This window comes from Magallana gigas, chromosome 6, assembly GCF_963853765.1.
Source record: "Magallana gigas chromosome 6, xbMagGiga1.1, whole genome shotgun sequence".
Classification (NCBI taxonomy): Eukaryota; Metazoa; Mollusca; class Bivalvia; order Ostreida; family Ostreidae; genus Magallana; species Magallana gigas.
This window is the reverse complement of record NC_088858.1, coordinates 20148138-20160965: the sequence shown is the minus strand read 5'-3', so window position 1 is coordinate 20160965 and position 12828 is coordinate 20148138. Positions and strand designations below refer to the sequence as shown.

The following is a 12828-nucleotide window of genomic DNA, read 5'->3' as shown; positions in this document are numbered from 1 at the left end:
ACGAGTATTTTTTACGTGCTGCTAATTTTTACGAGTTTTATAAATCCGTAAAAATTAAACGCATAAATTTTCACAGAAGTAAAAAAACACCGCACGTTAATTTCTACATCGTACGTATGATAGTAATGTTCATGACCTTTAGCTCAGTCCCAGACGGCTGTACATGTAGGTATATTTGAGCGTTTTTGGTCACGTGGTGATAACAGTTCAGATATTTCATTCAGTCTTGAGTATTTTTTAAAAACTACGTATAATGCCACGTTAGTAGGTACATGTCTTTTTTAGTTGTGAGAGAAAGAAAGAGAGAGAGAGAAAAAAGTTTTGAAATGGAGTTGTCTTTCTTTTTTTCCCGGTAAATTCAACTGAAACGAGCACATGGTGTACATCAATGATGATACCCAGATAAATAGGAATAAGTAAAGTGTTTATCACATATGTAATAAAGTTAAATGTGTAAAGTAAGGATGTCAACAAGTACCCGGATACTCGATCGAACGTCCGAGTATCTAATACTAAAATCGATACTCAGTTACTCGGATGTATATTATTTAATATTTCTAAGTTTATTTAATAATGCATGAAAACATCGGTTTTAAAACTTAAAATGTCCCTTGCACTTGTACATAGAGTAATTAGGATTTCATACGCCTCTAAATATGCTAAATGACCGTTATCGCCTGTGGCAGTGTTTATATAGTAGTTATCGTGACCAAGCACCTGTTACCTAGCTTTTCTCACCTTTGGCTGTCTTCTACCCTTATTTTTGACAGTTATTTTTAATGATTTGTTTTCACTGAACACCGTTTATATAGTCTATTATATAAATTATATAGCACACAGTAGAGAAATTGAACAGACCTTAAATGCCGCCGGTCTGGAAATATTTTAAAAGAACTGAAGATTCAAAAAACGTAAAATGTAAGCTGTGCGAAGTAAACTTACCCTATACGGGGGGAACAACAAACATGTTAAATCACACTCGCCTTAAACATAAGGAGGAATTTCTACAAAAGTGACCAAGGTTTTACAGTTATCAATGTACTTGTTCATATTTATTTACACTCTTATCGAGTACCCAGGTACTCGATCGGAACAACGTCCGAGTAACCGAGTACTAAAAATTGACCGATTTGACATCCCTAGTATAAACACTCATAAATACATGTATAAGGAATCGTTAACAGAAAAACGATTTTCTGATTTGTATGTGTGTTAACTGTAAAAAAGTCACGGTAACCCCCCCCCCCTCCCTTTTACCACAGATGATTTTAATTTTTACGGACATGGGCAATTCGTAAAAAAATAACGCGTAAAAATTCAAATCACCCTATTTTATGACAAATTCGTAAAAAATTACAGCAGTAAAAATTACCCGTTATACGGTATATGTAATTATAATCCTTAAACTTTAATCTTTCATGTTACTACTTGGGTGTAGTAGTTGTAGTAGTAGAAGTAGTAGTAGTAGTAGTAAAAGTTAGAGTAGTAGTAGTAATAGAAGTACATGTATTAATAGAAGTAGTAATAGTAGTAATTAGTAGTAATACAAGTATTAGTAGAGTAGTATTAGTACATGTAGTAGCAGTGGTACTAGTTGATGTTGTTGTACATGTAGTAGTAGTAGTAGTAGTAGTAGTAGTAGTAGTAGTAGTAGTAGTAGTAGTAATTGTAGTAGTTTTTTAATTATTAGTAGCATAGTAGTAATTCATGCATGAGTAGAAGTAATAGTAGTAGTACATGTACACCTGTCCTACACAAAGTAACGTCAACTATTTACGGATTTTCTAAGCTGAGGATATTTTTTTCATTTATGATACTTTTATTTATTCCTTTGCTGAGAATCATTTAACAGACAAAACATTTACTTACAGCTGCCTTCTTCTGAGTTAAAGCTTAAAAAAGATAACAAGCCAATACTCTGTTAACTTAAGACCACTTAAATCCATATGCAAAATGGTTGATAATACTAGAAGACTGTAATGATTTATAAAACACCCAAACCAAACTTTATTATACATAGGTTGTCACCACCTTGCATTGAAAGGCGGTCTGACCCTTCATTTAAACGCGTTTTATAAAGTTTTCTTCACTAAACCTTTGAATTTGAAGATAAGAGTGGGTTCAATTGACGTAGTATGTCATTGTGAAATGTTTATTTCAGACACCAATGATAACAGACGTCAAACGTATGTTGATAAATACTCAGCTTGTGATAATTAACCCAAATTATTGTATTGTAGTAGCTGCTGGCTCAAAATAAGGCCCCTAGTGTCTTGAATTTTTCAAGAATTCTATTGACCCTGGCTGATCATCGATATGAACAAAACGGTATCAGATGAATATAGTTTATATCAATTTAAGGGTTTTTAGACTCAAACAAGAAATAACACTTTTATTAAAAGTGATACATCAATCTTGTTATTTTAGGAATTGTTCACTAATTATTGAAATATTATACGTCTTACCTGTCCATTCTGCTGATCCACATCAATTTCCACATGTCCATGTTGAGCCTGCTCCTCTGTCCCATCAACATGTCTATGTTGAGGCTGCTCCTCTATCCCATCCACATGTCTATGTTGATGTCGCTCCTCTGTTCCATCCACTTGTTCATGTTGATGCCGCTCCTCTGACGCATCCACATGTCCATGTTGATGCCGCACTTCTGCCCCGTCCATTTGGTCTTGTTTAATGTCTCCAATTTGGAAACTCTGCGATGGACCAACATCAACGGCTGTTTTTTCTCCGTTTACATGAGACATCGTTTCATGTTCGTTATAATCAGCCTCAGTATTAGTACTGTCATTGTCAACCTAAGAATCATTAAGAAACATCTACTTGAAACCACTCATACATCTACTATAAATACAACTATTAGAATTTTATATGTAATGATAATCTTTAAACTATAATCTTTCATGTTACTACTTACTTGTAGCAGTAGTAATACATGTGGAAATAGTAGAAGTAGAGGTAGTAGTACATCTATTAGTAAAACAGAGTAGTAAAATAGTACATGCAGTAGTAGTAGTTGTTGTTGTACATGTAGTAGTAGTAGTAGAAGTAGAAGTGATAGAAGTAGCAGTAATTGTACAAGTATTAGTAGCTCATAAAGTAGTAGAATTAGTGTTAGAAGTAGTACAAATAGTAATAGAGGAAATAATAGTAGTAGTACAAGTTTTAATAGAAGTAGTAATAGTACATGTAGTAGTAATAGTAGTAGTAGTAGTAGTAATAGTAATAGTACATGTAGTAGTAATAGTAGTAGTAGTAGTAGTAGTAGTAATAGTAATAGTACATGTAGTAGTAATAGTAGTAGTAGTAGTAATAGTAGAAGTAGTAGTAGTAGAACATGTATAGACGTAGTAGTAGTAGTAGTAGTAGTAGTAGTAGAGGAAATAGAGGTAATGGTAGTAATAGTAAAAGGGAAAATGCAATTTAAAACTAATTTTAAAATGTAAGCATACACTTTTTAAAAACAAATGCATCTGACACAATAAGTCACATTGCTGAGTACATTGGATAGTATTATGCAACACTTTTCCACCCTTTTAAACCTAAAAATTACTTTAAATTGGGTATTATATTTTATAAGCAATTCTTTTCATTTAGAACGTCACTGTGAAATGTTTATTCCAGACAACAAAGACAACAAACGTCAAACGTATGTTGATAAATACTCAACTTATGTTAGTTAACCATAGTTTTTGTATTGAGTTGCTGCTGGCTCGAAATAAGGCTCCTAGTGTCTAAATATTTCAAGAATTCTATTGACCCTGGCTGACCATCGATACTAACAAAACGGTATTTGATGAGTATAGTTTATATCAATTTTTATTTCAAGGATTTTTAAACTAAAAGAAGAAACAACACTTTTATCACAAGTGAAAATCAATCTTGCTTTTTTAGGAATGTTCACTGATTATTGAAATCTTATTGGTCTTGCCTGTCCATTCTGCTGTTCCACATCACTGTTCACATGTCTATGTTGATGCTGCTCCTCTGTCCCATCCACATGTTGATGTCGCTCCTCTGTCTCATCCACATGTCCATGTTGATGTCGCTCCTCTGTCCCATGCATTTGGTCATCTTTAATGTCTCCAGTTTGGAAACTTTGCGATGGACTAACACCAACGACTGTTTTTTCTCCGTTTATACCAATAGACTCTGTTCTTCTTTCCATATGTTTAGGCTGGTCTAATGAAAGTTCAATATGAAATTTAAAAAAAGTAACGGATATCATTGTTGTTAATTAAAGGTCATAAAACATTAAGTGTAAGCTTTACTGAAGAAAATAGAAATTAAAAAGAAATTTTCTGATGTCAAATCCTTCTAATATTCCATACAAACATTAATGTCGAAAATTCCGGCAAAATCAAATTTTGCTTATAATTAAATTAAGAGATTTTTTTAATACTTCAATTTCTACAAACAGTATGGAAATACATGTATGAGGAAATTGATGTATTAAAACATTACTAAACATCGAATGCTACGCGCATATGAATTATATATATAAAACGCTATTAAAGGTACCTGATGGTGATACGTTTTTGTTTTTGTTTTTTTTTTGGTTACAATGTATGTATATTCAAATATTTAAACATAATCTTTGATTAAAAAACGGAGAAAGATAAAAAAAACAACAAATGAGGTAAAGTACCTTCCTCAGGAGTAGTCTGGTCATTGTTAGATTGAGTCATTGCGATATCATTGGTTCTCTCACCATCCTAAAACAAGAATGAAAATAACATATCTATTTTCAAAGATCTTCTGCAGGAGATATAAACTATAAACGTTGGGTGGTACACATCTTGACTGTGATGCATCAATCTAGTTTTACTTTCTATACTAGCAATTTTATCCTGCTATTAAGAATAATGACTTTCCATGATAATAGGTCTCTTAATTAACTTGTCTTTTGAGCATACCATATAAACCTCGGAGTCATCTTGACTAGGTGTTCCAGAATCGTCAGTTCTCTCTGGTTTCTCATTTTGTTTGTTGGCGTTACTGTTACTCGTTTTCATTTTTCCATTTCTCAACTTTTTATTTCTATTATGATTACGTTTACGTGTCATCTTTCAAGTGATTATCAGGAAATTCTAAAATGTAATTATTCAAATTACACTGACAAAATGACAGAAATTACATTAGCTATAAGTTACAACAAATGCATTGTACGTTTCATAAAAAAATCAATTACAGTGCGCACTGTAAAGAAATTTAATCTTTGAACTTTACAGACACAATCCAAGTAGTGTACCTTTAATTACAAAAATACACTTTGGTATTGACAATGCAATTAAAATAAAACCAGCGACAAAACATTTACACTGATAAGTAAAATAAAAGTTAATATATAATTTACATACCACAAGATGCTACGGATATCGACTGGATAGTGTTCTCTGGAAACGGTATACTGCTCTAACTTAATTAGATTTAGAGGTAACTTATATTATATACATACATGTAGCTTCAATATAATTGGTTAATTTAATGAATGAACCAATGGAATTACAGATAGGAGGAACTCAATTCACTTGCGCAGTAAAACTTTGACTGATATTCTACTGTATGCCCCTGTACCATTAATTTGAAAAATAAAATCTTTCTCAAAATCTTCAGTATGATGTTTTCTTTTTCATTTTTATTATGATAAATATAGCATTAACAGTATGTACATAGAGAAGAATGCACCAGGTCTTCCAGGGCGACCAATCCAATAAATAAAACAATTTTTATATAAATTTTAAAAAAAATCTAGGGAATCTTACCTTATAAGCTCTCACTTTGCGTAACTATCCAACTCTTCACTAAAAGTAAAAGTAAAGTCTTTATAGTAAATCAAAACGAAAGTAAAAACACTCCCGAATTTTAAATTTACTAGGAACACAAAATGAAACAGAAAGTAATTTACGGTCGTATTTAAACCTCTGGTTTGTCGGAATTTATTTTATTTTCTAAAATTTAGATGCATGAGTTAAGCATTAGCGGTACAAACTTATCCAGGTATACGTGTGATTAAGAACTGCGATTCAAATTGTAATACAAAAGTATCATATTCAACCATGGTTTTTTTTCTTTGTTAATAAAAAACTTACTTTTTGAATTAAGATATTCTATCATATGCAATTCTGTTAAACTTCTTACTATTATATAGCTTGTTATGTTAAATTGTCAGGTTCAATCTAAAATATGTGCTTGAAATAAACATCGAGTTATTTGCAATTTAGTGCTTTGAGGGTTGAAACTTAGCCAGTGACACAGTTTAAGTACATAACAAAAACATATTTAAAATGTGTCATGCATCGTTAAAAAAATAAGTATGCATTATATGCTTTAAGGAAGTTGATTGCTTAATCTGTTTTTACTTGTATTTCCGTGTCGACTCTCTTTATTGCGACCCAAAAAAAATTACTTGCACATTGCAGGAAAAATCGATATTTTTTAAGTTGCATTAAAAACGCAACCATACCATACCTTTTAATTGTTAGTAAAACATTTTGATCGTGCACTTGATTTCAAGTTTTGAACTAAACTTTTTTAGCGACTCATGTCTTTCGCTGCATTACAAACTGATTGATATATATGTTACCGAACAGAAAGGAGGCAGTTGATAGTTTCAGTCGATTTATTAAATAGATAAATAAAGCATTGACATATAAACAAAGAAATAATACATTAGACATAAAATACAGTTTTAAATGTACATTTGATATGTTTTGTTTCTGAAATCTTTGACAATAAGCAACCGTTACTCCAGTATTCATTTATAATATAAAAACATGTTTTGTAACAATTTTACATTTGAACTTACAAACAAGTTTTAGAAATTACTATGACAAGTTTAACTGCAAAAATACGATAAAGTATACACTTTGCAATTAAAATAAAATGCCCTAGCTAATCACTATCATGGTAAGTAAAGAAATATATAAGTCAATATAATATTAACATACCACAAGATGCAGCAGATACACGCTTGATTGACCGACGATGTTGAAAATGAAATACTGCCTAATTTTCCTTAGTTTGAACGGTTACTTATATCAAATAGAGATTTGAATTTATTGGATAATGAAAATAAGAAAGACCAATGAAATTAGAGAACCAAGGAAAAACGAAAGCCTTTACTCAGCCAACTCAATCCAGTTGCGCAGTGTAACTGGCAGTTATTTAAAATTTAAAACTGTTTCACAAAAACGGATAATGAAATAGATAAAACGAATAAATACATATAGAAATATGTTTGATCAATACATGGTCAACACATATAATTATCACGCTGGTTTATAATAATAGATATTGAACTCAAATTTCAAGAGGCTTTTTAAAAATGTTTATGCAATTAAACGTTTATTTTATCTTCGAAGAGTACTCAACTGATCGTTTGGTTATATCATTATTTATTACCTGCAAAACTCGGTCGATATGTTGCTAGTGTCAACGATCAACAAAGTCAAGTTAATGTTTTGCGTGCTAATGTTTATTTAATGCAATTTTCATGCTATTTAACATTTTGGCAGAAAGACAAAGATTTTGCATTGATGATCAAATGATACAGTTAAACATTATAGGAACATATAATGCGATTTTTTTCATATCAACAAATATTGCCTAAGCTAGCCGAGTCTCTGGGATATTTTATTTTAAACAACCAATTTCTATGGAATATGAAGGATAAAAGTAACAAATCTCGGAGTTTTGTCCATTTTTGACAAATGAAATATATCTAGATTGCCTACAGTCTCGCCAAAAACGACATTAAACAAGCTCTTGGCCTCCTGTTTAAATGATGTCAAATTGAATATAGGTACCGGGATTACTTTTCCCCTGATTGAATATGTCAAAATGTCAAAATATTATTTATTTTATTTTCTACATAATTCCTTTAAAGCTGTAAAATACGGGGAAAATTTCATCAAATCAATTATGACGTCATAATGGTTCTAGCACCAAAAAGTCAGTCTGGAATCATTTACTAGATCTTGACCTTAACTGATTGAATATTTAAAAAACCATAAAAATAAATCATGCGACTTTATCAAATTATGTTTTGTTTATTTCTAACTTTTAAAGATGAACAACACAAACTTTCTTACCGCATTGACGCTTTACTCTCAAATTGTTTAGAAGCGTGTATTTATTACTATTTAAATAGGAATTCAAAAAGAAAGCAACATTCCGGGAACTCAAAACGAAAGTAAACAAAACGTTGATATAGGTCAACCAAAAACAGTGCAAAAAAATATATGCACTTTTTTCTACCATTTTATATCCAAATTGTAGACCGTTATATATAATTTTGGTTCAAAATTATAACATATAATTAGAATACACACGTACATTTAACATATTTGACATGAATTTTCTATGAGGTGACACAGATGGCCCGCGCGAAGTCATACAACTTTGACGAGCTTTAAAATACGTTTGATCTCAGTCTCTCTTTTTCCACTGTGTGCTCTGTTTGGTGAAGTGAGACTAAGACATCCCCATAGCCTACTATATTTTATTTGGATACCTAAATAAACAATATTGATGGGATGCTTGTTAATATGTTGCAGATATAGGATCAAGTAATTATATTCTCACTAGTGAACCTTGTATAAGAGGAATGCAGATTGTCTGCACGGCATGTCTATCATGACACGGTCGTTACAAGACCACGTTCATTCCGTAATCATGGTACAAACTTGTTTTCAAAATATGTTTAAAAATTAGGTCGAAAGACAATAGTAACATATCATTTACCACATGGATTTTTTACCCACCCTATTCCACACACAAAACATATACAACGTTAATTTCCTCTTTCAAATATTTTCAAGATTGTTTATGATAGTTTGTAAATGTATTTTTTTTCCTGACTCCAACTATATATATATATATATATATATAATAGGCTTAGCCAGCACTGGTAAACAGATGTTGGATAACCCAGTAAAATATTAATAAACTTTCATAGAGGTCAATTGCACACAGCACACTGTCTAGCGCGTACCGGTAACATTCGAGAGCTTTCGACAAACCTCGGGCGAGTACGATACCTGCATCGAACTATAAGTAATCGACCAAGCGAAAGGGAAAAGACGAATACGAGAGTGCGAAAACCAGATTATGAAGTTGCAAAGGCGACGAGGCGATAGGAGTATCCATCTCACTTCGAACCTTCGCCCTTGCACCTTTACACTTTCGCATTCGAACCTTCGCAATCTTGCATCTTCACCTTGAAGGCGAAGGTGCGAGTTGCTATTACAAAACACCATAGTTTTTCTGTTTTGAGTGTCCTTGTTTCATGCAACTTAAAATCATAAATAAAATTATACAGGGATATTGCATTGCAAATGACATGCAAAGGACCCGGATGATAATGATGACAAATTGTGCGGGCAGTTTCGTTAATTTTCGAATGGATAACTCCCCTTAATAACGTATGTTCGTTCCTTCGTGAATTTCTCTGTGTATAAAGAGGGGAAATGTGAAAAAGTCTGACAATTTTCGCCATATATATGGATTCAGTGAGAGGTATGCGTATTCATTTTAAAAATTCAACCAAAATTTATGGGAACGGCAACTTGGGGCAGATTCATTAACCGTTAAGCTAGAACACTCTCACCATCCCAGTATCTTATTTCATCAACATCAACCCCTATCCTAAAGATCATATTCATATATCCCGACTCGTCTAGCTGTTAATTTATAAACAAAGGGTTTCGGTTTTTCAAAACAGTTAAAAGTATACCAGTATATGGTGTATCTGGGCTGAAATGAAGTGCACGGATTTCATTTTTGTTTCATAAAACCGTTTGTTCTGACATGCTCCATCAATCAAAAAAACGGTCTCAGTATGTACAGATATATAATGAAAGCTGTTTACGATTAAAATAAGATGATTTATTTTCAAATTATTTAAGAAACGGATAGTCGATCTTTCGACATAAAACCCTCACCGGTATTGATATTTAGCTTCGATTTTTCCCGTTGCACTTTTGTCCAACTCGTACTCTTGTACTACCGCGTTAACTTTGAACAATTTAGGTTTAAATGGTTTCAGGCCCATTTTCACTACTGAATTCAAAATCCACTGATGTTCCCAAAAATTGACTGACATTGTCTGACATCCACTGTACATTGACTGTACCTCACTGTACATTTCACTGACTTCCACTGTACCCCTCTGTACACCACTGTACATTTCTACTGAACAACACTGTATCCCACTGTACACCACTGTACAGTCCTACTGACTTCCAATGTACCCCACTGTATGCCACTGTACAGGGCACTGACCAGCACAGTACCCCACTGTACGCCACTGTACCGGGCACTGACCATCCCTGTACCCCACTGTACTATTAATTTGAAGAAAAAAATCAGATTTTCAAATCTTCAGTATATTTTTTTTCTTCAATATTTATTTTAATTATGCTGTATTTAGCATTAACATTATGCATATATACAACTAGACAGAAGAATGCAAAAGGTCGTTAAATTTATTTAGCATGTTTTATTTATTAACGTCTATTGTTATTGAATGTTACGATCACAAAATTATTATAATGTCCCTAGCTTTCAGGTGAAAGTTCTGAATTTTACATGTTGAATCTGATTATCAAAAAAGTGCATGTCAATATGTTTATTCTGCCAGGAATGGAAAATACCTCCCCCCCAATCAGCAAGGTACATTAGCATTCCTTATTGATGATATACGACAAGCCCTCGTTTAAATGATCGGGTTTTTAGTTCTCTGTGTCTCATGAGCTGTCTTTAACCCACTGAAAAACAGTCAATTAAACACTGAAACCACAAAATATATTCATGTTTGTTCGTGTACACATGTCCATGAATCATGACTGCGCGCTTGACTACTCCGGTACATTTTGAAGAAAGCGTGCAAGTTTCTAGCTCATATGTTGATTTCTTTTGATTAAAATATTTAAAAATACATTGCAAATGTTGGGTTTTAATTTTACAAAATAACATATACTGCAGAATGCATTTTAAATTTTAAACAGAGAGAGAGATATTACATGTACATGTATATCACTTTCTGACTGTAATGTATTGGTATCATATGTAGTCGTAGAAAAGTTCATAATAAAATCTATGCTGGAACTGGCGGTTGTGATGCCGTAACGGGATTTTAACGTGCTTATTCCTTTATGACTTCGGGCCTCAATTTTTAGCATAGAAAATTCATAACACAGAGAGAGAGAGAGAGAGAGAGAGAGAGAGAGAGAGAGAGAGAGATTAACCAGAAATCGATTGGGGTAAAAAAAAATTGATTGTCTATTAATCTGCTTCTTTTACATACTGATTATTTTTCTTAAGTCTCAAGTTTATCTCTACAAACTAACTTTGGGATGTGTGATAACTAAAATTATCAAAACTTAAATACAAACAATATGATCTAATATGAGCAAATAAACTGTAAACTACTTTTTTCCCACTCCTAAATTTTTGACCTCCCCATTTCGCAAACCGGGATCACCGATATCGTCACCAAATGCCCGAAGAGGCTGTCCCTGTACGGGCCTCATAGTGATGTAAGTATTCGGTGAATCGATGGTGGAAGGTGAAGCAGAACGTTGCATCCCTTTGCTGTTGATATTACCACGGGCATCTTCGCTAGCCAAGTGTCCGATTCGTTTTTCTCATCTCCCTAGATGAGATGAGAAAAACGAATCGGACACTTGGCTAGCGAAGATGAGAAAAACGAATCGGACACTTGGCTAGCGAAGATGCTGCATTACAAACTGATTAATATATATAATTATAACACTTGTTTATTATAATAGATATTGAACTCAAATTTCAAGAGGCTTTTTAAAAATGTTTATGCAAACGTTTATTTTATCTTCGAAGAGTACTCAACTGATCATTTGGTTATGTCATTATTTAAAACCTGCAAAACTCGGTCAATATATGTGTTGCTATAAAAAAAAAATAGTGTCAACGATCAACAAATCCCATTTGATGTTCTGCGTGTTAATGTTTTTTTAATGCAATTTTCATGCTTTTTAACATTTTGGCAGAAAGACCAAGATTTTTATTGATGATCAAATGATACAGTTATACATTGTAGGAATATAATGCGAATTTTTTTTCATATCAATAAATATCGCCTAATTAAGCTAGTTGATTTTTTTTTGTGGTCATGACATTTAATTTAAAAAAAAATGTAAAATAAATACACCTAAATTAAATAGTGCAATATGCATTCATGATGCTTGCTGCAAAAAAACCACACAAAAAAGAGGCAAACCATCAAGTTATTGAACGCCAATATTAAATTAAATCTAATAATTAATTGCTTGAATATTTAAAAAAAACATAAAAATAAATCATGCAACTTTATCAAATTATGTTTAGTTTATTTCTAAATCTTAAAGATGAACAACATCAACTTTCTTACCGCTTTGACGCTTTACTCTCAAATTGTTTAGAAGCGTGTATTTACTATTTAAATAGGAATTCAAAAAGAAAGCAAAATTCTGGGTACTCAAAACGAAAGTAACACAAAACGTTAATATAGGTCAACCAAAAACAGTGAATTATTGCATATTATTGATTTATTGCATATGCACTCTTTTTCTATCGTTTTATATCCAAATTGTAGACCGTTATATATAATATTGCTTCAAAATTGTAACATATGCATGTAATTAGAATACTCACGTACATTTAACGTAGCTCACGGGTTTGCTGACGTCACAATAGGAATCGACGTAAAGAGTTGACCGTCATAGTAAACTCATAATTTTTTTTAAAATGACAAATGAGATATTTAGAAGTATAAAAGAAAATATTTAAAAAAGC

At 32.2% G+C, this 12828-nt stretch overlaps 1 protein-coding gene across 1 annotated transcript in view; it reads right to left on the bottom strand.

The window, feature by feature from the left end:
• Nucleotides 1-12828, bottom strand: part of LOC105337045 (centrosome-associated protein CEP250) — a 131408-nt gene that overhangs the window by 82858 nt on the left and 35722 nt on the right. The gene's annotated exons all lie outside the window — the stretch shown is intronic.